Source organism: Poecilia latipinna, unplaced genomic scaffold (genome assembly GCF_001443285.1).
Source record: "Poecilia latipinna isolate Pla-1442-1.1 unplaced genomic scaffold, P_latipinna-1.0 Scaffold1006, whole genome shotgun sequence".
Classification (NCBI taxonomy): Eukaryota; Metazoa; Chordata; class Actinopteri; order Cyprinodontiformes; family Poeciliidae; genus Poecilia; species Poecilia latipinna.
In genome coordinates, this window is record NW_015113622.1 from 37,369 (window position 1) to 62,716 (window position 25,348).

At 39.0% G+C, this 25,348-nt stretch overlaps 1 long non-coding RNA gene across 1 annotated transcript in view; it reads right to left on the bottom strand.

Moving 5' to 3' along the window:
- Positions 1-1,611: 1,611 nt before the first annotated feature.
- LOC106958671 (uncharacterized) overlaps positions 1,612-25,348 on the bottom strand; it is a 121,568-nt gene continuing 97,831 nt past the window's right edge. The window contains exon 4 of the long non-coding RNA XR_001427194.1: positions 1,612-2,625. This is a non-coding gene — a long non-coding RNA (uncharacterized LOC106958671). The remainder of the gene's footprint in view (positions 2,626-25,348) is intronic.

Genomic DNA, 25,348 nt, shown 5'->3' on the forward strand with positions numbered 1-25,348 from the left:
TAATACTGCTCCCTTAAATTAACTAACATTAACTTCGCAGTTTAAATGAGCATAGCTCATAACATAATCAATATAAGTATGTTGTAATTACTTAAACAGGACCCAAACCCTTTTTTTGTATATGTCAATAATCCCCAAAGTTTTCTGAAGGCACGTTTTTTAATGATTTACTTATAGAAAGAAAATTACTTGATTGAAATAGTTCCTGCCTCCTGCTTTGTATTTGTTTCTTTAGTCAAACTTTAATAGGAAATATACAGACCACTGATAATTTGCTCACTTTTTTTTCAGTAAATCAAACACAGCCATATGCAAGGCTGCGCCCTCAGAGAGAAACGGGGGTCGTGACATCAATGAATAAACAACCTGGTGCACTTTAATGTAAATGTAAATGATAAATAAATAGAAAAAGCAGGTTTATTCTTGATTAACTAGGTGCATAATTGAAGCTTTGGCCGTTCCACCTTAAACATCTGAAAGCTCATTTTTGTCTCAAGTAAAAAAGGTCTTCCTCTCTGTCTCATACCCTTTTCACGATACTTCAAATTAAGTAAGTTCATTTTAAAAACATTTTCACATCAAAAGGCCCTCAATGTATTTAAATTGAGTGGTTAGTATAACTGTGTAAAAAATATATTAAATCCAATTTATTTATTTATTTGAGTCAAAACTGTAATTCACTATACACCAAAAACTCACTTGAATTTAATTGAGTGTTACCAAGACCTTGACCAACGTCAGGTTACCTTCACTCATCTTTTTCAACTAAATACATGTTTCTATTTATAGCATAGGGAGAACATACATATTTTATTTCATTTTTATAATGTAGCAAAAGTTAGAGAACTGTATCTATTCTGATTTTCAGTACCAAACATGTAGCAGTGTCATAACTACAGACCCTCTGATCCCTGTGATGCTGGATCTGCACAGTTAAACACAAACATGTCCCATCCAAGAAGAGATACAGACTGTGGTTTTAAAAAAAATGAAAAGAAACAAAAGTGAATCACACAGATCTATTTGCTTTGTGCATCTCAGTGCAAATTACAGCAGTAGTTGCTAAAGCAAAAACCAGAAAAACATGCATGGAAAAAATGTTCTGGGTTGTTTTCAGCAGGATTCAGCCGTGATGCCAGCTGGAGGAGAGAATCTTATCAAGGATGAGATATTTTTAATCCGTGTAGAAAAGTCTGCCAGTAGAAGATGTTATCAAACCAACTGCTTGAGCTGGATAAGAATCGCTGTTTAGTAGAAGTGAAGCTACACCAACTACCCCAATATTGTGTAAAAATTAGTTTTTGGTTTATGTTTGCTTCTGAACAATAAATAAATCAGCCATTGTGCTGCAGGCAGCCCTGCAGCTATGACAGGTTTCCATTTCTGGTCTCCAGCATTAGTGTGTGTTACTATAGAGATTATTGTTGAGCAGCAAAAACTTCCTAGAATGTGGACAGCCTAGAGTGTGTCAGTGTCTTCTCTGCATGAAGAGGAACAGAGCTGCAGCCACTTAAAATGGGAATATGGATATGCAGGATTTTTTTCTCTTCTTCTGCAATAAACAAATCATTATTTTGAAGCACATTTTGTAATTATTCAGGTTATCTTTGTAAAGTAAACATTTCATAATCTAAAATATTAAAGTCCAACAAAAACAGAACAACTATGAAGGGAATTCATTTTCTACAGCTTTATGTGCAGGTTTTTGCTTTTGGTAAATTAGTTTATTTTTCTGTTGTGTATAACTTGGTTTATTTGTTGGATTCTTATTTCACATCTTTGTTAGAAGTTATGTTGTTGTTATGTTGCATCATTCCAGAATTGGAGGACATTTTCTGCTCCACCCATGAAATTTTAAATAATCTATAAATAAAAAAAGCTAAAGCATTCACCAGGTGTATAAAATACACTTGTTCTGAGAAAAAAAAACATAAATAGAATTATGGCCGTATAATTATTTTAATGTTAGTAAAAATCTTTTCTGAAATGAATGATCATCCAGCTTGAATATGACTCTATTTAACGCTAAAGGATTATTTGTAATAAAGATTACACTTTATTGCACTTTATCACACTTATTAGATCTATTACACTTTATTACTCTGTAATAAAGTGTAATCCTTACAGTGTAATAAAGGACTACACTGTAATTCTTTATTACAGTTTAATAAAGGATTTATTACCCTGTAATAAACCAGAGCTATTTTTGATGATTCATTACATTGTTTTCTTAAATATACAGTGGAAAATTTGAAAATAAAGAGTTGATTTTTCAACTCTCGGTTTGATATTTCTATTTTTTTAAACTAAGACAAAGAAACTATTTCTGTCTCCTGGTGGCTGACAAGAGCAACCAGCAGATGAGACGACAGTAAAACAGCAGATAGATGAGGAAAAAGAGACGAACAGCAAAAAAGAAAAAAGGAAAGATATTTGTGTACCAGATAGAGGAGCTGAGTTGGAGCAACATCCCGCAGCACTTACAGTTGAAGATTCCAGGTGGAGGGTGCTGGGTCACCACGGGACAGTTCTCCTCGTCGCTGTTGTCCCCACAGTTATTCAGCTGGTTGCAGATCAGCGAGCCCAGACGCAAGCAATTCCCGTTGGTGCAGTGGAACTTGCACTCTGCACAGACCGCAACGCAGGGCAGGGGGGAGGGAGGAAGAGGAGAAACTTTTCTTAGTGTTGATATTAAAAGCAATTAGTCACATCAATAGAAGTGAGCTTTAACAGCAGCAGCAGCAGCAGCAGCAGCAGCAGCAGCAGCAGCGAGCTGCTTTTCATCGTAATTAAGCGAAATGTTCGGTGGTCACGCCGCCTTTGAAGAACAATAAAATATTCCAGCTGCCTGTTGTAGGACATTCTTACATTAAAACAAAAAATAGAATCAAATAATGGAAATTGTACAACAACAACAACAAAAAAAGATGTATTTTTGATCAAAACAGAGTGTCCCTGTTATTGCAGTGGAAAGAGTATGCTACTACTGATAAACTAATTGGTCTACAACAGTGAGAAACTGGGCTGCTGGGTGAAGTTTCTCGACTAAGTGTTCAGAATGTGCAAGGTTATGTGTAAAACCAAACACAGAGCAGAGTTAATGGTTTGAGTTCACATGAAAACAAGGTCAGACAACAGACAGGGGAAAAACAGGCCCTCCCATGAAAAACAACAATTGAATAAACATTTTTTTTTTCTTCAAATGAGCCTTTGATGTTTAGCAGCCTCAAACCGTAATGTGCTCTTGTCATGGTTATTACCAAAACGCTTTCCTTCTAAATATTAATATGCCTGATTAGCACTATCTGCTGAGGGGGAAGAAAAAAAAAACTCTCAAACATATGAATGTGAGAATGAAAAATATATTCTGGAGGGAATGAACAACCGAGCAGAACTTTCATCACAGTGAGGGATAACCGCAATAACAAAGTGTTTGATGCACTGGAAAGCAAGGCCGTGTTAGCGTGGCCGTAAGTGTGATATGTGTGTGTGTGTGTGTGTGTGTGTGTGTGTGTGTGTGTGTGTGTGTGTGTGTGTGTGTGTGCATGTGTGTTGAGCTGACATTTTCGGAGAGCAGAAGTCACGCTGAGCCTCCGCACCGGGCTAGAGGGTCAGCAAAGGGAAGCAAAAAACTCCAACCTGAAGGATAGAGTCAAACAGACAGTCAGATTATCCTGGTTGTTGCCTTGCAACCACTACCTTAACATCTCCAGCTCAATTGCCTCCAACTCAAGTCTTTTGTTCTTTCTTTTCACTTTTGGAGCTTCATTTGTGTAATAAAACATCCCATCCACATGGCTCCATCAGGTCTTGTACGTATGATGTTTGGGACATTTGACACCATTCAATATTCTCCAAGTCTAATACAAACAATGTTTTTCCAAATTTAGCAAATAATCACTTTAAACAATCATGATTCCAATATTGACCAAAATATTCTCAACTCTACCCCACCTGTCTCCCTGCCCTCATGCCCCGGCCCAGTCTCACATATTTCCCTTTCGCTCCAAACATCCAAAGTTTCTTTTTTTTTGCAGCTGATATTAGAAGCTTTCTTTAGATCCAGTAGTCTCACGTTCACACAGCAGGTCTTGATGCTCAGTTCGAGCTTTTTGCTGGAATTCAGTTTTTTTTTCCCATTCTTACTAATTAAATGCGACCACAATCAGATTTCTGTGTGAACGGTTTACGAATGGATGCCATTGTCTGTGGATCATCATTAAAGTTATTCAGGAATGGGAGTCGACAGTATGGTCACAAGACCATAACAACACCAAGAAAGCTAATAAAGTAAAACATAACTAATAGCAATGGCCGTGTTGTGGAGCACTGACTGCTGCTTGTCTGTTTGGATGTGTAGTCAGAGCCAAGAGTGGTGGGATTGTGATGTGATGCACTTCACTGACACAGACTTCTTTCATAGTTATAATTTTCAGCCATTGTTCACATCTGGATTTACTGTGTCTGTTGGTGCAGAATTATAATGTCTCACCTCAATGGCATAAATCACAAATAAAGTCAGATTAAATGCAGTATAACTGTTCAGACTGCAGACGGTCTGAAAACTACCAGATACATATCCAAATTAGTACTACATATGAAAGTGGCTCCCTTACAGCCACTTTAAACAATCATGATTCCAATATTGACCAAAATATTCTCAACTCTACCCCACCTGTCTCCCTGCCCTAAAACCTGACAAGACGGTTTGGATCGGGCCTAAGCATTCCAGTTTGACCCGTGGACATTGTGTCCGAGTCCGATCCATCCCCACTAATTAACTTTAACTAGAGGCCTGAGCCCGAAGTAAACCCAACATATTTTTAATTAACATTTTACAGCTTTTGTTTTTAGACCATAATTTGAGTAAGCAGTGCACCTTCTCCCATTTTTAGCTTTAAGTTTAACGTCTTCTGGCTCCATCTTGTCGCTTGTTGTTACCGCAGGGTGAGTCAAGTGCAAATCATCTGGGCTGTGTGACTGAAAGCAGAGCAGCGGGGCGGAGCCACATGGGGATTTAATGTGCAGAGCACTGTGTGCTTGTTACAGTCTAATGAACTTCTGCGCCTTCCTTCATTCTATCCTCTATTTAGGCTGTACTAAGAAGATTAGCACAACTTTGTATCGTCCATCCTTGTTTGATTTCCTCTATGTTGTATGTATTGTAGGTTTATTAAATGGGCCACAGAAGCCAGAACCCTTCCTGGCTATAAAGCAAATCATTTTGGACCACTCCAGCTCAAGGTTCAGCTCAGACTCAGGCCAGAGGCCTAAACTCTATAACAGGAACTGTTTGGAAGTTTTAAGGATGTTGCGTTGCGTTGCGTTGCGTTGCGTTGCGTTGCATACAGATCACATCTCGCTATTTTTCAGACTCTAGGGCCACCCAATGATATGATGACCCCACCTGTTACTCAATTGTAAAGGAAAACCACCTGCACTGAGTAGAGCTGAGCAGAGTCGAGCCATGCTGTGGAAAAGGGCCATAAAGCTCCAACGGGCCAAACTTCCTCTCCTTTATTGGAATCACATTATTATTTAAGTTTCTGTGCGAAAAAAAAATATTGCATAAACTTCTCTTGCTGAGTCCATTATTACTGTCACTGCTAATGCAATTCCTGTTACACAGAAATGTTCAATAATTTAATCAAAATGGATGAAAAAAGAAAATTTTACATGCTTTGAGAACACTGATATTCATTTCAAGGGAGATTTGGAATGTAGAGACACATCTATTTTTCAGACTTTGCTCCCTAATTTAATTCCATAAACAGGTTATTGAGAGGGTTTGGGGGAATGTGCATGCATGTGTGTTAGTGTGTGTGCGCGTGTGCATGTGTGTGTGTGTGAATTACTAATTCTACCATAGCACAAAAAGTGGCCTTTTAGATGCTGTTGGATGTCGCCTATATAACCTACATCACGTTTCTCATTTAAAATAGCCTCCAAATTAACAGTGCCAGCAAAATCATTACTGTAATTAAAACTGCACAAACTTGAGCAAGTAATAACAGAGCAGTGGAGGCGTGCTCACCTGCATGTCATCTCCATGGATATGTTTTCTAACTACAAGTGCTGTTTTGTCTCTCTCTTTTAGAGTTAGATTTTTTTTCCCCCAAATTGACGATGCAGAGGATAGAAAACCATCCAACCATCAGCAGCAGGAAAAAACAGCAGCAGAGCAAGGAAACGACTGAGAACTGGGCAGAAACGGATAAGCTCTGTGAGGCTCACATTTACTACAGTGCTTCTGAAAAATATGGATATTTTTTTTCTCTTTATTGCTTTTACAAATCAGTCATGATCAAAACAATAGAGCTTTTATGACAAAATAATTTAGAAAAGAACCTTTTCTGTCACAATGCAGTCCTGTGTGTATTTGTCCAGTACGACTCGTCAATGTTTGAGCTCCTGGTTGTGACCTTGCTTCTGCTCTCCGCTGCTGTCAGACATTTATCTCTGTTTTCTGGTCACAAACCATGGAATCATGAGTTTCACCTGAAACAACTGAATTTTCCCAGTGAGAGAAAATAAAGGACACTTCTGTCCTTTGTTTTGTTTTGGTTTTGAGGCGGAAAGAGCAAAGAGAGAAATTGGTACCATCTTTCAGCAAGCTGAACCCTGCAGTGAAGTCTGCATTAATTCTGCTAATAAAAAAAACCTTAACGCTTTAAATCTATCAATTAATCGAAATTAACACATTAATCCCAGCCAAATATTTGTACAATATTATGTTCCATATTCCAATATACCTTGTGATTTTAAATTAGAATTGAAAATGACGAATTGGAATATTTATTTGTGTAGCTCTCACCGTAAAACTATTCTGTTTATCTTTCTATTTTTTTCTAGTCACTAGCCAAAACTCAGCCATCACTTACCAAATGTTTGGTTCTCATAAAACAGCAGATTGGAATGAAAAGAAAATTCTTTGAATACTTTCATTCCTTGAAACAGAAGCCAGCATGAAAAAATGTGGCTCATCACAATTAATTCCAGTTTTATTGAGGAGAAAATTAGTTTAGTTTTGTTTTTTTCTTAGGGCCTGGCTGGTTGATACTTCACAGCACTGTACACTGGGTCTTCATTCATTGTTATTTTGGGGACAATGTTTCTTAGCCAGTTGACAGCAAAATGTGCCACCTTTAAAGGTGCAGTATTATGTGTTTTCCAAGCACATGTTGCCATTTTATAGCATAAGTATAGAAGTATCTATGTTATCTTCATTTGTTATAAAAATGCTTTATATAAAATATGACTTAAAAACATTTTACTTTGTACTTTAACACTTTGAAATTGGGCCCCTGTCTCTTTAAAAGCTCCTGCTATTTCTGAAGCTCTGCCTTTAGAATGTCATCGCAACATGGCTCCTCTATTAACCCTTTAAACAATATTTTTACCAGCATTTCACTCAGAAGTAGCTCTTATGACGAGCTCAGCAATTCTACCAGTTGTTTGCTAATTGCTGCTGAATGGGGGAGTGAAGGAGGAGGGCTGCTCTGTGAGACTGAAGCTTGGAAACTGCAGCTCAGAGGAGGGGCTACGTCCTTGAAGGCGGAGCTAGGTCCACCCAGGTAATTTGCACAGCTGAATTGTTGCCATCGAACATTAAAGGATTTCTCAAAAATGCATGTCAGAATCAAGTCAAGCCTCCAGTTATGTTTCTGATTAGGGAATAACATCATAGCATGATGTAAAGCTCAAAAAGTCAACGATTTTATATAATACTGCCTCTTTAAGGAAAAATCAGGAGCGGTTGAGAAGGAAAGTACCTGCCAGCACACACACACACACACACACACACACACACACACACACACACACACACACACACACAGCATGAACATCACAGCACTGGAGAAAGAGCTTTGCTGGCCCTGCTCCTGATGCCAGCACTTCCGCTTTGCCTGCCTGGCAGGGAGCGACCCCATGACAGTGCACATTTTCTCTTCTGCCACCCATAACAAGAACAGCTTGTTCTGCTCCTGTCTAGACGGCGGCGCAAGGAGGAGGGGCAGGAACAGAAATACAATTCAACGAACAGGCCAGCATGACTGTTCTTTGGAAAGCCCTTTTTCCTTTCTTTGAAACAGCAATTAGTAAAGGCTGAGTTACTTGCTCAGGATGTCTGCTCCTCCAGTCTTTGATTTGGTCTCACCTATTACTTTGATCATCTGTCTGACCTCCTCTTTCGGTCTCATCACCCCTCTCTGCCAGAAGCTTCAGATTGATTACTTTGTTCAAGCTTGTCTTTTACCCCGTCTCCGTCCTGTGCAGCACTCCTTTTACTCTGCTGTCGCCCGTTTCCTCCGCCGCTCATCCTCCCCTCACAGTCACACAACATTGCTGATAAGTTGCCATAGAAATTAGAAGCAAAAAGCCTGGAAAAGCTTGAAAATGTGAAGAATCTGCTAACCTGTCCTCCCCCTCATACGCACACAGGTTAATTAATGTGATCAATACACGACAGAGGGTTAGGTTCAAGAAAGCTCTACAAAGCACTTAGTTTCACATAAAGCTTTGAGAAGTGAGCAGGAGGCAAACAAAAAGCATCTATTGTCATTTAAAAAGATGATCAATATGATATATGACAGATTAAATGAAAGGCCACAGCACCGGAAGAATATCTTTGTAATTAGAAAATTAATCTTTGTGCTATGCTGGTTCTTTAGGACAATATGAAACCTTGACAGAAAGCACTATGGCTACCTATTGAAAAGTCACTTCTCTATGTATTATTTCTCTTTCACTCATCTGTAACCCAGTAAGTCACTATAATGTTTTGCTTCTTGAGACTAAAGGTGTTTTTGTGCCTGACAGTCCGGTAAACTCGATTCAATTTGGGACCATATTTGCAACATTTGTTCCATTTTCAGCTGGTGTGGTTCACCTTCACACTGCACTGTGGCAAACAAACCAAACCCTTTCAAAAACCTGTTCACCTCCTCACCTGTGGTGGCGCTGCACCAAGAAACATTGGAGATAATGACATGAAAACCTCTGAAGAAAACACTGAATGCAACTTCCTTCTTCACAAAATGTAAGTAAAAGTGGAATGGCATCAGATTTTTGCAGTTGTAGAAATTTTTCTGCCGCTAGCTCTAGACTCATGCGTTTGTTTGGTTGTATTTACCCAAAATGCCCTGCGCTATAGTCCACTTCCTGCTTTTGGAGTGGTCTCCACTCAGATTAGCATTCACACATGGATTCGAACCGCACCAGAGTTCCCCAGATGGAGGCTTGGAGGTGGACTATGAATTAGCTTTTTTGGTCAGCATCAGAGTTTGTTGACGGATTCACTCCTCCCCCCAAATATCTGACTTTTTAGGCAAATAAACTAGAGCTGGACTAAACAGAGCTGGTGTGAATGCACGCTAACTTACAGGCACAGATAAGAAGCTTTTGCCACAAGTCAAAGCGAAAAGTATAATAAAAGGATTTTCTTTTTCTTGAGGTTAAAGTTATTCTAAGCCTGGTTTAGGTTTCTAACAGAGGTGTGGTAGCAATATTGCTGTAGCACAAATTTTGTTCTGCTTGACCCTTCAAAAACCCTGGCTGACAACGAGCGTTGGGGAATACGGAGGTCATCAAAGAGAAGCAGAAACCTTCCTTTCTAAAAGCCTCCATATACAAAGTAAAGCGTTTGAAAGAGATCATGCTCACAGTCAAGAGATGTGGGCCGAAGAATCGAAAAATGAGAAAAGTGAAATAGAAAACAGATGGAAGGACTTTAGAAGCTGCAGCGCCACTAAGCTATGATATAAGTGAAGCAGGCGATCAGAAGATAAGGCAATCAAAGTAAAACTAACTGATCACATTCAAGAATATTCATTTAATTAGGTGAAAATCAGTGGAACAGGGCAAAGACAGAAATCAGAAAGACAGGTAGTCTGAAAATGTCTATTTAAATGGAGAGATTGTATTTGTGAAGCACGTTATTACAAAAAATTATATATTCATATATGACATATTTTGGATTAGAGGTTCTCCTACTCTTGACAATGTTAAATGTCCGTTAAGACTTCAGCAAATTGAATGTTATTTTAAATAATTAACCCTCTTTTTTCCGCTTTTTGTACATCTGGTCCTGTCAGACATGCAATGTGAAACTCCTGCTAATCATTCCAGCATCTGGAATGTTTTAGATTCGTCAACAAATTCTGCAGCATGATGTATACTGGACAATATAACTAAACTACTGAACTAAGCTAACCTACTGAACTAACCGCCCAGTGCTACCACATTATACATGAAGTTTTATACAAATCTGGTAGTATTGACCAGCATCTGGAACACAGCAGATCCCCTCTGAGGTTCTGCGCTCATACTTTCAGCTATTTGTGGATTTGTGGAAGTATTCGTGGTCCCTAACACCGCACTTAGCTATTCTTTCTCACTAATTCCGTTAATAATTGTTTGATGGCCGAGACTGTGTCCAGGAGATTGAAATATACCCCCTGATTATTAGATTAGTCAATCATTAAGTAGAAAGAACAAAAGTCAACTAGAATTAATGTCACACTCAAAGCATGGCACTCTTACTGCATGGACGGCTCCCATACAATAACTCGATCTGTCCTGATGCAGTACCACATTATAAATTTTACACTCTTCATCTCATTGCATATGCACTATTTGTAATGGAACAATACACATCCAGCACAACAAAATGATTGGGAAAAAGTGTAAAAGCTTCCACCGATTTCTGCTATTATAACTCAACACAACTCAAAGCCAAGGCAATCATACATTTTTTTTTCTAACCAGCTAACCAATCAGCCAGTCAGTCAGTCAATCTATCAATCAAGGTATCGATAAAATGAAACCTAAGGGCATAAATTCTCTAAGGACACTGAGGCTAGAGGGACACAAAACAAATTATTATAATAATAGGCTTATTAACATTTAATATAGAAGGATAAATCAATCACATATGGCAGATGGAAGCGGTGTTTTATAGCCTGGTCATTGCCTTCTTCTTGATTCTCATCTCCCTCCAGTGCTCCATCTGGGATTTCTCATATTGAGTTTGATTTCTCCTGTTACATTTCATCCAGCCAACCAGAAAACCAGAGGAGGAGTTGTGAACGATGACGTTGATTTTCTGTGCTGTTTTAGAATTGTCGTCTGTCTATATATGGTTGATATGTGGTGCCGCGTTCCAAATATGGAACAGTTAAAGTCGGAGCAGAGGAATGTCTAAGACATCTTATTGTTGGAAAGATGTCGTAACCCTACTTCCCACGGGGTTCTTTACAGCGCACACAATTTCTGCTAAGCTTCATCATGCTGGTGTATCACATACATCATGGCCAAACATTAACAACTGGTAACATCAGATCCAATCATTTCAAACTTTAACAGAGTTCACGCCTCCGACAAACAATCTTTTCTCAATAGCCAAAGGTCCAGATCCTCTACGAAGCAAAGCCTAGAACAAGGGGTTGTTTTTTTCCAGGCTATGTCATTCAAGTGTTTTGTATCAATATTTATTTGATGAGGGACCAGTTTCTCTAAAACTTTACTTCAAAAGGCAAGTTAGAAATTTGTCTAAAATAATCAAACATAAATGCACCAAGGCTGCTTCTCTTCATCTGGAGCTTAACAATGCATTCCTAAAAGTAGTGATAAAGACACCATTCTGAAGACCGAAAACAACAGATTTCAATATCAAGCACATCATTCTGAAAAGAGATGAATAACTTTTAAGGCCTAAAAGGCACATTTTATGTTTTGGCGGAGAAATGGCTCTGCTTAGCATTTCAGCATCAACCAAATTCTGAAGTGTTTCCTCACTAACCAACAATAACTCTCAGGTAATGATATCCTTTGGGATGAAGAAAACTAAATATTTTCAACTTTGTCTCTGACTTGTATGTTCATTTATTTATGTTTACTGACTTAAAATTTTATTGTTAAGTGACAATAAAATGTTACCAAATCCTCCTGATTAGCTCACCTGTATCCAGCGCCGCTCTCTGCCCTTTCCTCCATATGTAGCATTTCCAGTTGTCGCTAGCTATGTTTTCATTACAAATGTATGCAAAACTTTGTCAATATTCCACTATCTGTTTATTTCCATGTAAAGGACATAACAAATACCTGTTTGTTCAGGTAGAACTTGAACAGAGAGTATAAAGATTCCAGTTTGTTGCTGTTCTTGTGTTAGGATGCAGGTGAATGGCAGGTATAAACAGACCCCAGGATCAATATACCTTTGAATGATCCCTTAGAAACTCGATAAAACTTCTCTAATTTATCTCATACTTTTTTTTATTCTCTCCGCATGCCCGTCATCATTTGTGAAGTAAGTCTGTCTTTCAACTGATCAACAGGGAGGTACAAAAACATTCTGCTCCAGGAAATGGAGACAGAGGAGGTAACAAGACACACTGACAGAAAGTCAGAAAGAGAAGAGGAATATCATGGAAAAAATGCGATTAAAGAGAATGATGGGGATAATGAAATTAAGGGCGACGATGAGGGCTTTCTGAAGGAGTGACAGAAGAACGAGAAGAGGAAGAGGTCTGTTAGACATCCCTGCACAAAAGGTAGAGTAAAGCGAGATCTAAACGGATCGAGCCTCTTTATTACACTGCAGCAGACAGGACGTGTAACACAGACTTTCATCTGTCTGAGTCTCAGCAAAACTCAACACATCCCATCAAAGGTCTCACAGGGAATTCTTTCTGTTTGAAGAAATTATTGCTGAGAGATGCACAGAGGGTAGCCTCTGTTATAATGCCATTTCCTGTTACTGTCAGCTCCTGCTCTGAAAGTAACAGGAGAAATCAAATTCCACAGTGGGGAAGAAACCTGTTCATGCTGACTCTGACGGGAAAAGTGTGCCATGGACTGCACTTTGACTAGTGTGTGTCTACACGTGTGCGTGAGTGTGTGTGTGTGTGTGATTAAGTCTGTGGATGAAAGTTTAGTGCTTTGTCTTTGCCAGTGACAGACTTAGGGCTGGATTTTCCTTTTTAACAGATTCTACTTATTTGTAAGAAATGTCAAAGGTGACCTTTGACTTCTGCTATAGGGCCTTGGGTTCTTATTTCAGAAAAGTCAGAGGAATGTAGAAGATTTTTTTTTTACATTTAAACCACTAAGCTGTCAATTTCTGCAACAAAATGGTGGATTTTGATTCTATTATGGCGGTGGATGTGTGAAGGCAGAAAGACAAGTCGTTTAAAGAAATATGGACCTCTCTACGTTCCGCTGTTTTAATGGTAGAGTATTTCACTCCCATTATTGATTTTTCTATGTGGGGAAAACTGATTATATAGAGTCATTTTATCATTCCAATGAAGTGCTGACATTAATGTTGCTACAGAAAGACATACCGAGCCATTTTAGCGGGGATGGGGCAAGAACGTTTGACATCATCCTCCTCTAACTGAGGCTTATCCAATCTTTTTTATCATATGAATTTGTAATGCGCTCAATTAAACTGCAATCTTTTGGTATGTGGCTCTGCGAGGTACAGAGTGAGTCTATCAGTCAGAACACCAGCCTGGTCCAGAAGGAATATGTTGGTTAAAATGGAACAGAAATTGCTTCGGCGTTAACAAAAAAGCATATAATGTCGCCGACATTCCACAAAGATGTCAAAACAGCCGCGTCTTCATAATGGTGGCTGTGCGCAAAGAAGCTGAAAAGTTAAAGCAAAATTGCTTCTGCATATGAAAATTCTGGGATTTTTTTCCCCCATTAGGCTTGATTTCTTCAGGTAGAATTTCATTTTTAAGTCAACTCTGAAATGTTTATTTTTACTCTGTGAATTTTTTTACAACTTTAAAATATTCATTCTTTTATTTAAAAAAATATGTTAGCGAATCTAAATAAGAAACAAAAAGTTTTAGGGACATTATTTTATTCAAGTCAGGAACATTTTCAACATTCAGTTACACATAGTACTGTTAAACCAGATATAGTGGAGCCAAGGTCCTGGAAGTAGAATATTGTGGCATTTACTTAATAACTCGCGTATCAAAAAATCAAGACATCTGAGCCACAATAGAAGCTACGCATTTGCTGATAGGACCAGCCTCCCTGTATGCACTACAACAGATAAAAACCCAGTCGGACTGGATTAAAGTGGAATTGCAACGGGGGAGAAATGATGTTGTTGTCAAAGTCACCAGAAAACACAACATTTGTTCATTTCCTGGAGATTCTAATGGTCAATAAAAACCAAATACCTTATTTTCCTCAAACTTTGTTCTGGATCAGTGGCTCTAGTTTTCTAATAAACGAGTCCCCGTCTTTACAATCTACACAACATCTTATTAAACATATCTGTGATCCATGAAATAGTTTTGAAGCGTCACATTAACATTTGATCCCGAGTCTCTGTGTGTAAAGCACGAACAGAACATCAAATCTCGCTGCAGATTTGTCAAGCGTGTAACTCTGTTTTCTCCATGGTAACTGTGAACTGTCCATGTCAGACTGTTAAACATTCCCTCTTGCCTTGATCACTCTTTGTCTTTCACTTTTTATTTCCGTCCTGCTCGCTGCCCTCCAGCCTGCTTCCTTTTTATGAAGTCTATAATGTAATGATGTCATCTTTGAGCCGTGAAGGATCAGGACGTTGCTCTAACCTGGCTCCATCGTCTATCTTTTTTTCACCTTCTTTTTTTCCTTTTTTCAGAACTCTTTTTCTATCTCTTTATCCCAAACATCCCTCTGTTTTGAAGTCTTTCTCTCCTTCACTCTTGTCCCCCCTCCCCATCCCTCATTCTCCAGTAACTCCGCTCCCCGTGTCCCTCTTCACCTTCCTCTTGCCTCTCCTCTCTCTGGCTCGGCTGGGATAATTAGGCATGCCTGAGATGTGCTGAATCAGCTGAACGCATCACCGTAGTGAAGGAGAGATAGGGAGAGACTAACAGCGACGGGATCAGGGAGAGGAATAGAGAGAGACCTTCAGGCTGTGTCTCCTTTCTGCAGTCCAGACTGTGCATCCCCACTGCTCCGCTCTGTGGGTGTGTGTGTGTTCTGGGCAGCCGGTGAATGTGCTTGTGTGTGCCTCGGGGAGATCAAGTCATGCTATATGACCACAAACTGTTCTGCATTTTCAACCTTACATCTACTACTTCTTCGTCATGAAGCCTTCTATTGGCCAGGCTGAAAACACACACACACACACACACACACACACACACACACACACACACACACACACACACACACACACACACACACCTCATGTGAATTCAACTAGACATCAGAAAAAGGCCTGTGGGACAAGAGCAGCACTGTTTTTGCCTTCTTTTTTTTTTGTCACTTTCCACTTAGAAGAGACATCAGCTCCCCTGTCCCTATGGCCTTTGACAGAAGTTACCAAACTTCAAAGCTGCTGACACGTCTTGTAAAACGTGAACTGTGTTACGCACTTCTGTTGAAGTGCGCATGTCGTGCAGCAGGGTTGTGGAAATGACGGGATTCTGCCGAGTCAGGATTAGCTGCGTTGCTGTTGCCATGGCGTCATTGTCTAATTTTAGCTGTCATTTGATATTTAAGGATCAACGGACAATCTGGGAATAAAATTTCAATATTCTGAAAGTCTGACAGTTCTGAAAGTCATGTGACGTCACATATATGGGTCAGCTGTGATTTTGTTGATATATATTTCTGTTGCACATTGGTCAAGAGTGTCCATATACTGATATACGTTCTTTTTGTTGGTCTCAAAGCCATGCTTCATCTATGCTTTGCGCTGTACTTACCTACTAAGATGGCGCACATCAAATTTTTTAGAATAACTAAGAAATCTGTGGGAGTCTATTTTATTTGGTGATCCAAGGTATCCTGCGCGGTTTAAATTAGTAGGAAGGTGAGGTGTTGATCAGCCACTGATGTAAAAGGGGGATGACAACCTCTAAAATACAAGAATTGTTCGCACAAGTTAACACAAGGAAGCAGGTCTAAAGTCAATTTGGTGGCTTAGTTAACACTATGCTAGCCAAACAACTTTCACTATGGATTCTGAAGAACTTTCATCTTGTCAGTGACTAACCACCAGGCAGGTCTGCCTTGTGTTCCTGCTCCAAAATTCTCCAATAAATAGAAACATCCTGTCCTGTCCCTCAGTGGGGAAATTCATGTGTACTAAGCCCACTAACAGCTGATGTATGCTGTTAACTATGGGGCCATGCTCGGTCATGTGACCACAGGTACCATCTAAAATGAAATTACAAACAGTTATCCACCAAAACAGCATGAGTAAAGGTGGAGGAAACAGGAACACACAGCACATCTTAAAAACTACATTTTAAAAGAGATAAAATCCTGACTAAGTTGGAGTTTTTCAGGGTGCCCAGAGTCAAAGTGCACTTGTTTGTTGGTACAATGTTCTTCTGAAATGCTATGATAATTTTACTCAAGACGTATCTGAACAGGCATTCCAACAAGTTTCTTTTTCAATAAATCAGACCTTAGAATATTTTCCCGCATTTATTTTCGAACATTAATTTATTTCTCTATTAAGTTCACAAATTATTATCAGTTGTGTGTAGAACTTTTTATAAACCTACCTCTAAAGAGTTAGCTTTGTCTGATGCACATCTGACGGAAGTAAACAAAAATAAAAATACACATTCTGAAATCAAAAAATCAGGCTGACTTGTCTGTGTAGTGCCTTTCTTCTTTCCTCTTTCTTTCATGCCCCAGTGCTCCACAACAATGCTTTAACCGTATTACCTCAGATGAGAAGAAAGAAAATGTGAAATGTGGCCTCTGATGTGTTGTGCAGCTCAAGGTGCTCGGCGTGCATCAGGTTAATATTCGCTGGTTAGTGTCGACAGAGAGAGAACTCATAAATATGTCTTCAGGTTGCCTGCTTACTGTCAGCTTTAACACTCTACCCACGCAGATGCCCACACACATGAATAATGTACAGACACACACACACATGCACACACACACACACGCACGCACGCACCTCGCATGTGTGCACAAATACATATGACACACATGCCAACATACAAAGACACAGCCATGCACACACACACACTCACGCACGCACACACACACGCTCACACACACACACACGCTCACACACGCTCACACACACACACACACACACACACACACACACACACACGCCCACACGCTACCTAGCCATGGATCTCAGCAGGCAGGCGGTGCCAACAGGCTGAGCCAAAATAACAACTTAAACTCAGTAACCCCAGCCATCATATCAACAACTGAATCAGAGCAGATAGGCAGTCTGGCTGGCTGGCTGTTCAGCTAAACAAATCAAGTCTGGTTAAATGAGCACACAACAAAAAAAAAAAAAAAAAAAAAAAATGTGCCCTTGCAACGCAGAAAAGTCAGCAGCTTGTGCAGAAAATGTTAAGAAATGCCTGTAAATCATTTTCCCAAACGTCTCTCGATTTGTTCAATCACCCGTGCAAACTATTAAGGATGTGGAGGCATGCAGAGAAGGTGAAAAATTGCCTTTTTACAATATAACAGCAGGATGCTTGAGGGAGATACTTTATATTCTCTAGTTTTCTTTTTTTTTCCCACCATTTTCTTTTTTCTGGTGAAACAGAAAGTAGATGATGATGATGTTGATGATGTTGATGATGATGATGATTATTATTATTAGAAGGTTCAAAACACTGGTTTGGGTTTAGTTTAAAAAAAGAATGTATTGTTATTTCTATTTTCAATCATTTTTATGTTCTTCTAGAATTTTTTTTTTTGAACATCAGGTTACTTTGTCAGACAGACATTGTAGCCCTAATAGTGCTGTCACATTGTTTCCTGCCCACACAAAGCAAACACAAACACAAGGCAGATACACAAAAGGGTGACGATGAGATAATTCTCCAGAAAATCTGCTGGTTTATCAGTTCTACCTATTATCTGTGAATATGTCTGATAAATTTAGGTTTGAAAGTCACACAGCTTTTAGCAGACGAGGCGTTGAGTCTTAGGAGATGCTGCGTTCTCGTTGAGGTTACTGCTGTGTCAAAGACGCCTCAACTAGTCTTAAATCATTTGTTTGGCAGAATTTCAGGTTTACAGTAGGAACGATAAATGGCGACAGAGTGGCCAACAACACGAGCAGTGTGTGAGCACTGCAAGTTATTTAGGCGGTGAAAGAGACGAACACTTTGCCTATTCTATCTCCATCTCCATCGGGCAAGAGTTGGACAACAAACTGGACGGGGCAGGGAGTAACACAGAGACACACACACCCAGTCACACACTGTCCTGGGCCAAGTTGGAGACACCAGTTTATCTTACACGCTTGTTTTTTAACCGCAGGAAGAACCCAGAGAAAACCCACAGCATGCACAGGCAGAAACGCAGGAGGACACCAATGCTAACACTTTGACCACTTTCAGGATCCAACACATAAACATAAAAGCATGAATGGAAATTCCCACTTCCTTACTGGTTTTTACATTTAAGTCTCACATCACCACACAGTCTGCCGCTGGATTTTGGATGAATTCCTGGAAATGATGTAGAGAAGTTGAGTTGAGCAGAAGAGACCAAGTAAGATGAAATACTCTAAAACCAGGGCTCCAACTTTGGCTGTTTCATTCAGATCCACTGTCTCTCTATCGGTTTGGAATAAAACCTAAGGCAAGTGCTCTACATCCCAGCCAACAGAACGGCAGATGAGCAACATGGTTGCTCTTTTACACAAAGGGAGCAGATTTATCTTTTTTTTTTTTTTTTCCCTCTGAAGCACTACGACCCACAGAGTACATTTCTAGCAACGCTCAAAAAGGAGAAGAGGAATAGCATGTGGTGGCTGTTTGAGTAGAGTTTTTTACTTAAAAAAATAACGCCCATCTCTAAGTGCAAGAGAAAAACACTGAATCACTTGTGTTCACTGACCCAGCAACCTTTTGTTGGTAATAAATAGTGAAAGCATTAATTTTACTGTAACATCCACATACAAACAGCCAAACAACAGGACAGCTTATTGGGAGGAAGAGTAAAATATGCAGATTGTATGTTTACAAATGCAAACACTTTACAGCACTTTGGCTTGTAGGCAGGAAAAACCAAGACATGTAGCTCAAGTACAAAGATGGGGGTCAATCCCCCTACACACACACACACACACACACACACACATACATTCCTGTTTGGGTCAGTGTGAACATGAACATGGTGGATTTCTGACTGACTGGTAAATAAGCCACACAGGAAATAAATAGAGCAGACAGTAGGAGACAGCAGGCTGTCATGCACAGGGAGGCAAGGTAAACACACACACACACACACACACACACACACACACACATACGTAGCTGCAGGCGGAGTAAATCTGAACCATTATGGAATAACTAAATATTTGCCTATTCCACTCAGACAGACAAACGCTGAAGAGGAAATTAGTCGAGGATGACGGCTTATTGTGTCTGAGTGAATGGGTGTGTTTCCGCCGTGCATGCTGTCACATACAAACTCACACCAGGCACACTTTTGTCAACCTGGTAATGATGATGAATAAATATCAGTACGCATATGTGCACATTCGCAGACACATGCTTGCCATTATGTTGCAAATCCTCTAATTATGGCTGCTTTACATATACATATATATCTACATATATATGTAGATATATATATATATATGCATGCATAGACACACAGATTGTCACTCCCTGACATGCGAACACATGTACAATTATTTTGTCGTGCATCTGGTAATTAAGGCGAATTATAAAGACACACATCCTGTGGACCTGTTCACACAGGTCCCAGCTGACAACCAGAATCAAAGAGTTTTTCTGTTACAGATGTGTCACTAACAGCGCTTTCATGAAACACTAAGTAGAAAGCATTGAACTAAAGTTAAACATTAACTGTAGAGGAATCTATAGAATCTGTTTTGACTTCAACTTTGTGACTTCTGCTCCAAAAGCCTCTGCAGAGGTTAGCCTGTAATGAGCCAACCAGGCACATGTGGGATCTATATTTATTCAGTAAAGAAAAAGAAAAAGAAAAACATCAGAAAAAGCACGATCGTTACATATGCATGGTTTAAGTTTAAGCTAGGAATCTGATTCTTTTGTCCGTGTATTCATCAAGAACATAAGGTCATTTTGAGGGCATCAAAATCACAGCATCAAGAAAATACAGCCCCCACATTCATTCAAATGAAAGCAACATTAGGGCACTAAGCAATAGCTAGAAAAGAAACTGCTTGATTATCTAACGAGTAACAGAACCCTGACGTTTAGTTATTGCTTTTTGGAGAAAGAACAGATAATCAAATAAATGTGCAAGCTTGCAGTGTAGTGTCAAAAGTCAAGACAGAAATTTAAACCTCTACACATCATGTGTTTATTTAAAAGGACACAGGCAGTAAGAGGTTTTCATCAGTGATTGTAGCAGAGTTGGTTCCAAACTGTTTCTATAAAACACAGCAAGGAATCAGTTTGCTTCCACAGTCGAGTCGCTAGTTTCCTTACATCACTCAAAACGTCTCTTGCAGTATACTGTATTTCACCCTAACTTTTTAAATGGTCAAATTATCATTTGTAAAATTGTCCTTAAATAAATTTTGTTTTGAAGGCTTTTAAAACACTAAGTCGCCTTGCATGCATCTGATCAGCATTTATAAACAGAACTAAATACTGTTTAGTTTTTTATACAATGTTTAACTCATGATCTAATATATTTTAGCTGTTAATAGCTTGAAGATCTTTTCAGCTTATTTTGAAAAGTCAAGTTTTTTGTTTAGTACATTTTAGCAACAAGGAAGTTCAAAGTGCTTTACAAATTAAAAGCATAATACAGCAACCAATTATGAAACAAGCAATAAATAACACATTTTGTCAAAGGCCATCAAAATCAACTGTAGATCAATCACAATGACTAATGTTCCAGTTATTCTGAATCAAAGGGAAATCTAAACAGGTGGGTTTTAGCCTTAATTTAAAGGAACTCTGTGATTCAGAAGTTCTGCAGTTTTCTGGAATATTGTTACAGATTAGAGGAGCAAAATAACTGAACGCTGCTTCCCCACAAAGCTTTGCGAGAATTGTGTGCAGAATTAAATAACCATCATTCTTACATGTAGCCAAACAGGATATTAAAAGATACATATATCTCACTACATTGTTCTTTGAAGGAAATTGATCCAGAAAACGTAACTCCTTCCAAAATTATATAGTGAAATCTCATCGGAGCATTTTGGACTATTACAGAGGAGCTGCTATTACTGAGTCCAACCCAACACAATGTGTACCTGCTAAAGTGGCCGGGAAGTGTACGACATGAAAGTCACATTCCTTTTTATGGTCAAGTCCTAAGAGTTGCAAAAAATAATAGACCAGAACATCAAATCATAAAACCACCTGTTCCTTCTTAACACGGCCACAGGTGTGATGTCAGTACGCTCTGGCAGGACAGCAGACAGCTTTCATAATTCCCCCCAAACACACATCCCCACACACACACATACACACACACACACACACACACACACACACACACACGCACACGGCATTCTGTAGTTAGTAAAAAAATAATAATTTACCATTTAAAATTATGATTAGTCTTCTCCCTTAATCTTATAAATTATCTTCCAGTTTCCATAACAGATATGCACAAAATTTTGTCTATATTCCCCTAATGTTGAAAAAATACAATTTCACAATTGCTGTGTTTCCATTAAATCAGAAACGTGTAATAACTTTGCTCACGCGATAGGTTGTTAAAAAACATGCCATGCCATCGTCCTCCTGTCGTCGTCCGGTTGTTGACTACAAGACTTGTGTGATGTGGAAAAAGTGTTTCCATGGTGAATTTGCGAAATACACTCTTTTTCATACAGCCTAAAGACCACTTTATCATAGTGACAAAAGTTTTTATAAAGAAACAAGTTGGGTTTTTTTTTTTTTTTTGGGGGGGGGAGGGTTGTTTGTTTTTTTCAAAATATCCATTAAGCAAATTCATTTTCCAAATGTAAAATTAAGCAATTAAATGGTCAAAGCAGCATATCATAACATATCATGACATATGTGATAATTTAAAGAAAATTAGAAATATATATGTCAAGTATTTGCAGTGGATCCAGCCATTTACAGATACTGAAATAAAAAGACATATAAACCATTTTCTCACTTTCTGGAGTTAAATCAGACCAAACCTCTCTATTTTAGGTCAGTTGTAATTAGTAAAATTATTTCTAATTAATTTAGTACATGGATTTCCATTTCTGTAAAAAATGTTGACATGCATAAATAACAGTTTTGGGACTTTATTAGTTATTGAGTTGTGGCTTTCCATAAATGCTGTGGTTCAAATTATTTGTATTTTGGGCTACTGCCTGTGTGACATATTTAGATGTGAGCTCCAAATGCTCCTCTTAGCTTCGACAGCAGTTTCTATGGCCGCTCACCTCTAGCCATAGATCCTGTTGGCAGGTGCAGCAGTGAGGACGCACCTGGTAGCAGTGGCAAGCTAAAGCAAGTTATGAAACAGCGTAGCAATTAACATTTAGCAGCCTAAAAAGGTTTCCTATCGGATCTGTCCTAATTATAACTTCCACTAGCAAAGATACACAGCTGGTCTCTGACAGAGACTTCTGTGTTTGAAGCACCATTAGAGCAGAGGATGCAGAGATGAGAGAGCTCCAGCTGTAGAGGCTGCATGTTCGCCAGGTGAAAGTCGCACTACCGTTTCTTTAAAGGGGCAGTGTTATGTAAAGTCCACTTTTTTAAGCTTTACATCAGGTCGTAATGTTATGTTTACCTGGATTGTTGCCTTGATTCTTTCATGCATATTTGAGAAATCCTTCAATCTCTATGGCAACCATTCAGTTGTGCAAAATGCAGGAGTTTCTTAAAGAGACAGAGGCCCGATTTCAAAGTGTTAAATTATGAGGTTAAATTGCTTTTTAGTCAAATTTGATCTATATAGTATTTCTATTTAAACTGAAGGTAACATAGTTACTTAATTTTAATATAAAGTTATACTACGTTTCTGGAAAATTCATAATACTGCCCCTTTAAATCTGTAGCATTCTCGACTCTACTGGAATTGATGAACTCAGATGTTGTCGGGACCCAAATCATTTTGTGTTTGGGTTGAGATTATTTCCCACTACTGCAAAGACAATTAGGAAGAAAAAATGGAAAAGGTTTTATGAAATTGAAATATTATGGTATTGTTTTTTCACCAACAGACATACTTAAACAAACAAAAAAAAAAACTATTAGTGACCATGATTTGACAGTTGGAGGGCCCAGTTCTAGGTCCCTGTGACATTGGACAACTAACTGGGTCATCCTACATTTTAGAAAATGAAATCCGGTTTATAGAGCCAACTGACAAAACTTTACCTTGTACTTCTTGTACTCCTGCTCAGAGTTATGAATATAAACAACCAGCATTTGTGTTGCTATAACTTCTAAAAATGTATTTCCAATAACTGCCTGGAGCATTATGAGCTTATGAATTCAATTGCAATGCATTTGTGAAAAAACAGAACGTATACCTGCAGAGCGTATAAACCAGTACAAGCGAGCAACTTTCTTCTTTCACAACTTAGAACAGAAATTTAATACACCAGATCATGAAATTTGAATTGACTGCCTTAAGCATGTACGCCATTATCTCCTGATTGTTTTTAACATGATGATTTTGTTCCCAAAACTCATTTTCTCAGCTCTCGGGGTCCCAGGGGGTAAAGTTATCTTCCTCTCTACCTACTCACTCGATAGCAAACTGGCTTCGCAGAGACAGAATAAAAGCAGCGTGTTGAACTTTAAGGAGCCTAAAGATGTCGGCAAAGTAATTGTCTGGGGGAAATTTGCTATTAAAACAACAGCGGGAAACTGTGGAAATATGACTTTGATAGGAATTAAGCTAGAAAAATATTTTTCTGCCTGAAAACTAATTAGCACAAATCTCTAAGAGCTTTTCGGCTGAATCAAATCAGTGTTTGTCATTTTTATTATCTTCTCTGCCATCATGGCTGGAAAGTTGACTGAGAAGATACAAATGAGTTCATAAGTGGACTACAGCCTCTTACTCCTTTTGATTAAGGTAGACACTAAGGTAGACTAAAACCTCAGCCAGTGTTAGCAGCCAGCCAGGGGTGGGGGGGGGGCAGCAGGTCCCCGTGTAACGGTCAGAAGCTGTCAGTCCTGTTATGGATGAATGAGGGCTCCACATTAGTACAGCTCAATATGGAGTTGCTGCAGCAGGAGACTGCAATGGAAGAGACTAAACCCTAAAGGCAGGAGGGGAGGACAACAGACAGCGTGAGACAAATGGAGGCAGACAAACGAAGGTGACCACTGAGGGAGGGATGATATTAGGAAATATGTCAACGGCAGAAAACAAGACGACTAGGAAAGAGTCAATGATGGACAAAGTACTCAGCTCTATTATTTGAGTAAAAGTATTGGTACTCATGGTGAAATCTTACTCCAAGTTAAAGTTGCTCGGTCAAAACCGTACTCAAGTCAAAGTGCTTAAGTACTTACTTTTGAAAAGTATACCAGAGTACAAATTATATTTTCTAATATAAGTACTTTTCCATATTGTTTTCTCAGTGTTTTTGTAGAACTTTGTAACTTGCTGAAACCACCTGATGATGTGCTGACATGCATAACACTCTGCTACAAAATTTCTACACCACCTGTAAAAACTTAAGCATTAAAATGCAATATTTTTTTTATTATTATTATTACTACCATTTAAAACGTTCTTTACTATAGAAGCTTACGAACGTTAAACATGGGGCTCAGATATGATCATGGGTTGTGCTGGTGTCTCTGCTTGAGGTTTCCATCGTTGAGTTCTGTTTGAAAGCGACAGCTCAGCTGGCCACACTTAACGAGGAAAGAATCACTCCAGATCTCAGGTGGGTGCTGTGACTGTGATTGGCTCCGGGAGCGTAGTGTGTGGCCAATTGCATTTCAGTAAAGAAAAACAGCAATGGCGGACTTCAAAGTTAGCCAAAAGGAACACATAATGACAAACTTCCTAGAAATGTAGTGGAGGGAAAGTCAAAAGTTCCCCAAAAAATAAATACTCAAGTAAAGTTAAGATACTCAAATAAAATGTATTTCAGTACAGTACTCAGGTAAATGTACTGTCCACCTGTGGTTAAACTAATAGTGAGTTTGTAGTATTGGTGTGCATAAGGATCCTGACACTGCTGGGATTTAGTAGGAAAAGTTTCCCAGTTGAAGACAGTGATTGAATTTTACTGCTCCCTGTGAGCGGCCATCGCTTCTCTTCTCACCCCTCTCTGTCGATGGTAAACAGTAGATCACCACTTTGCCGACAGACTTTTACGATCTAATTCCATTCTCCATGTCGACACGTTCCATTAAAATCCAGCAGATTTACAAAG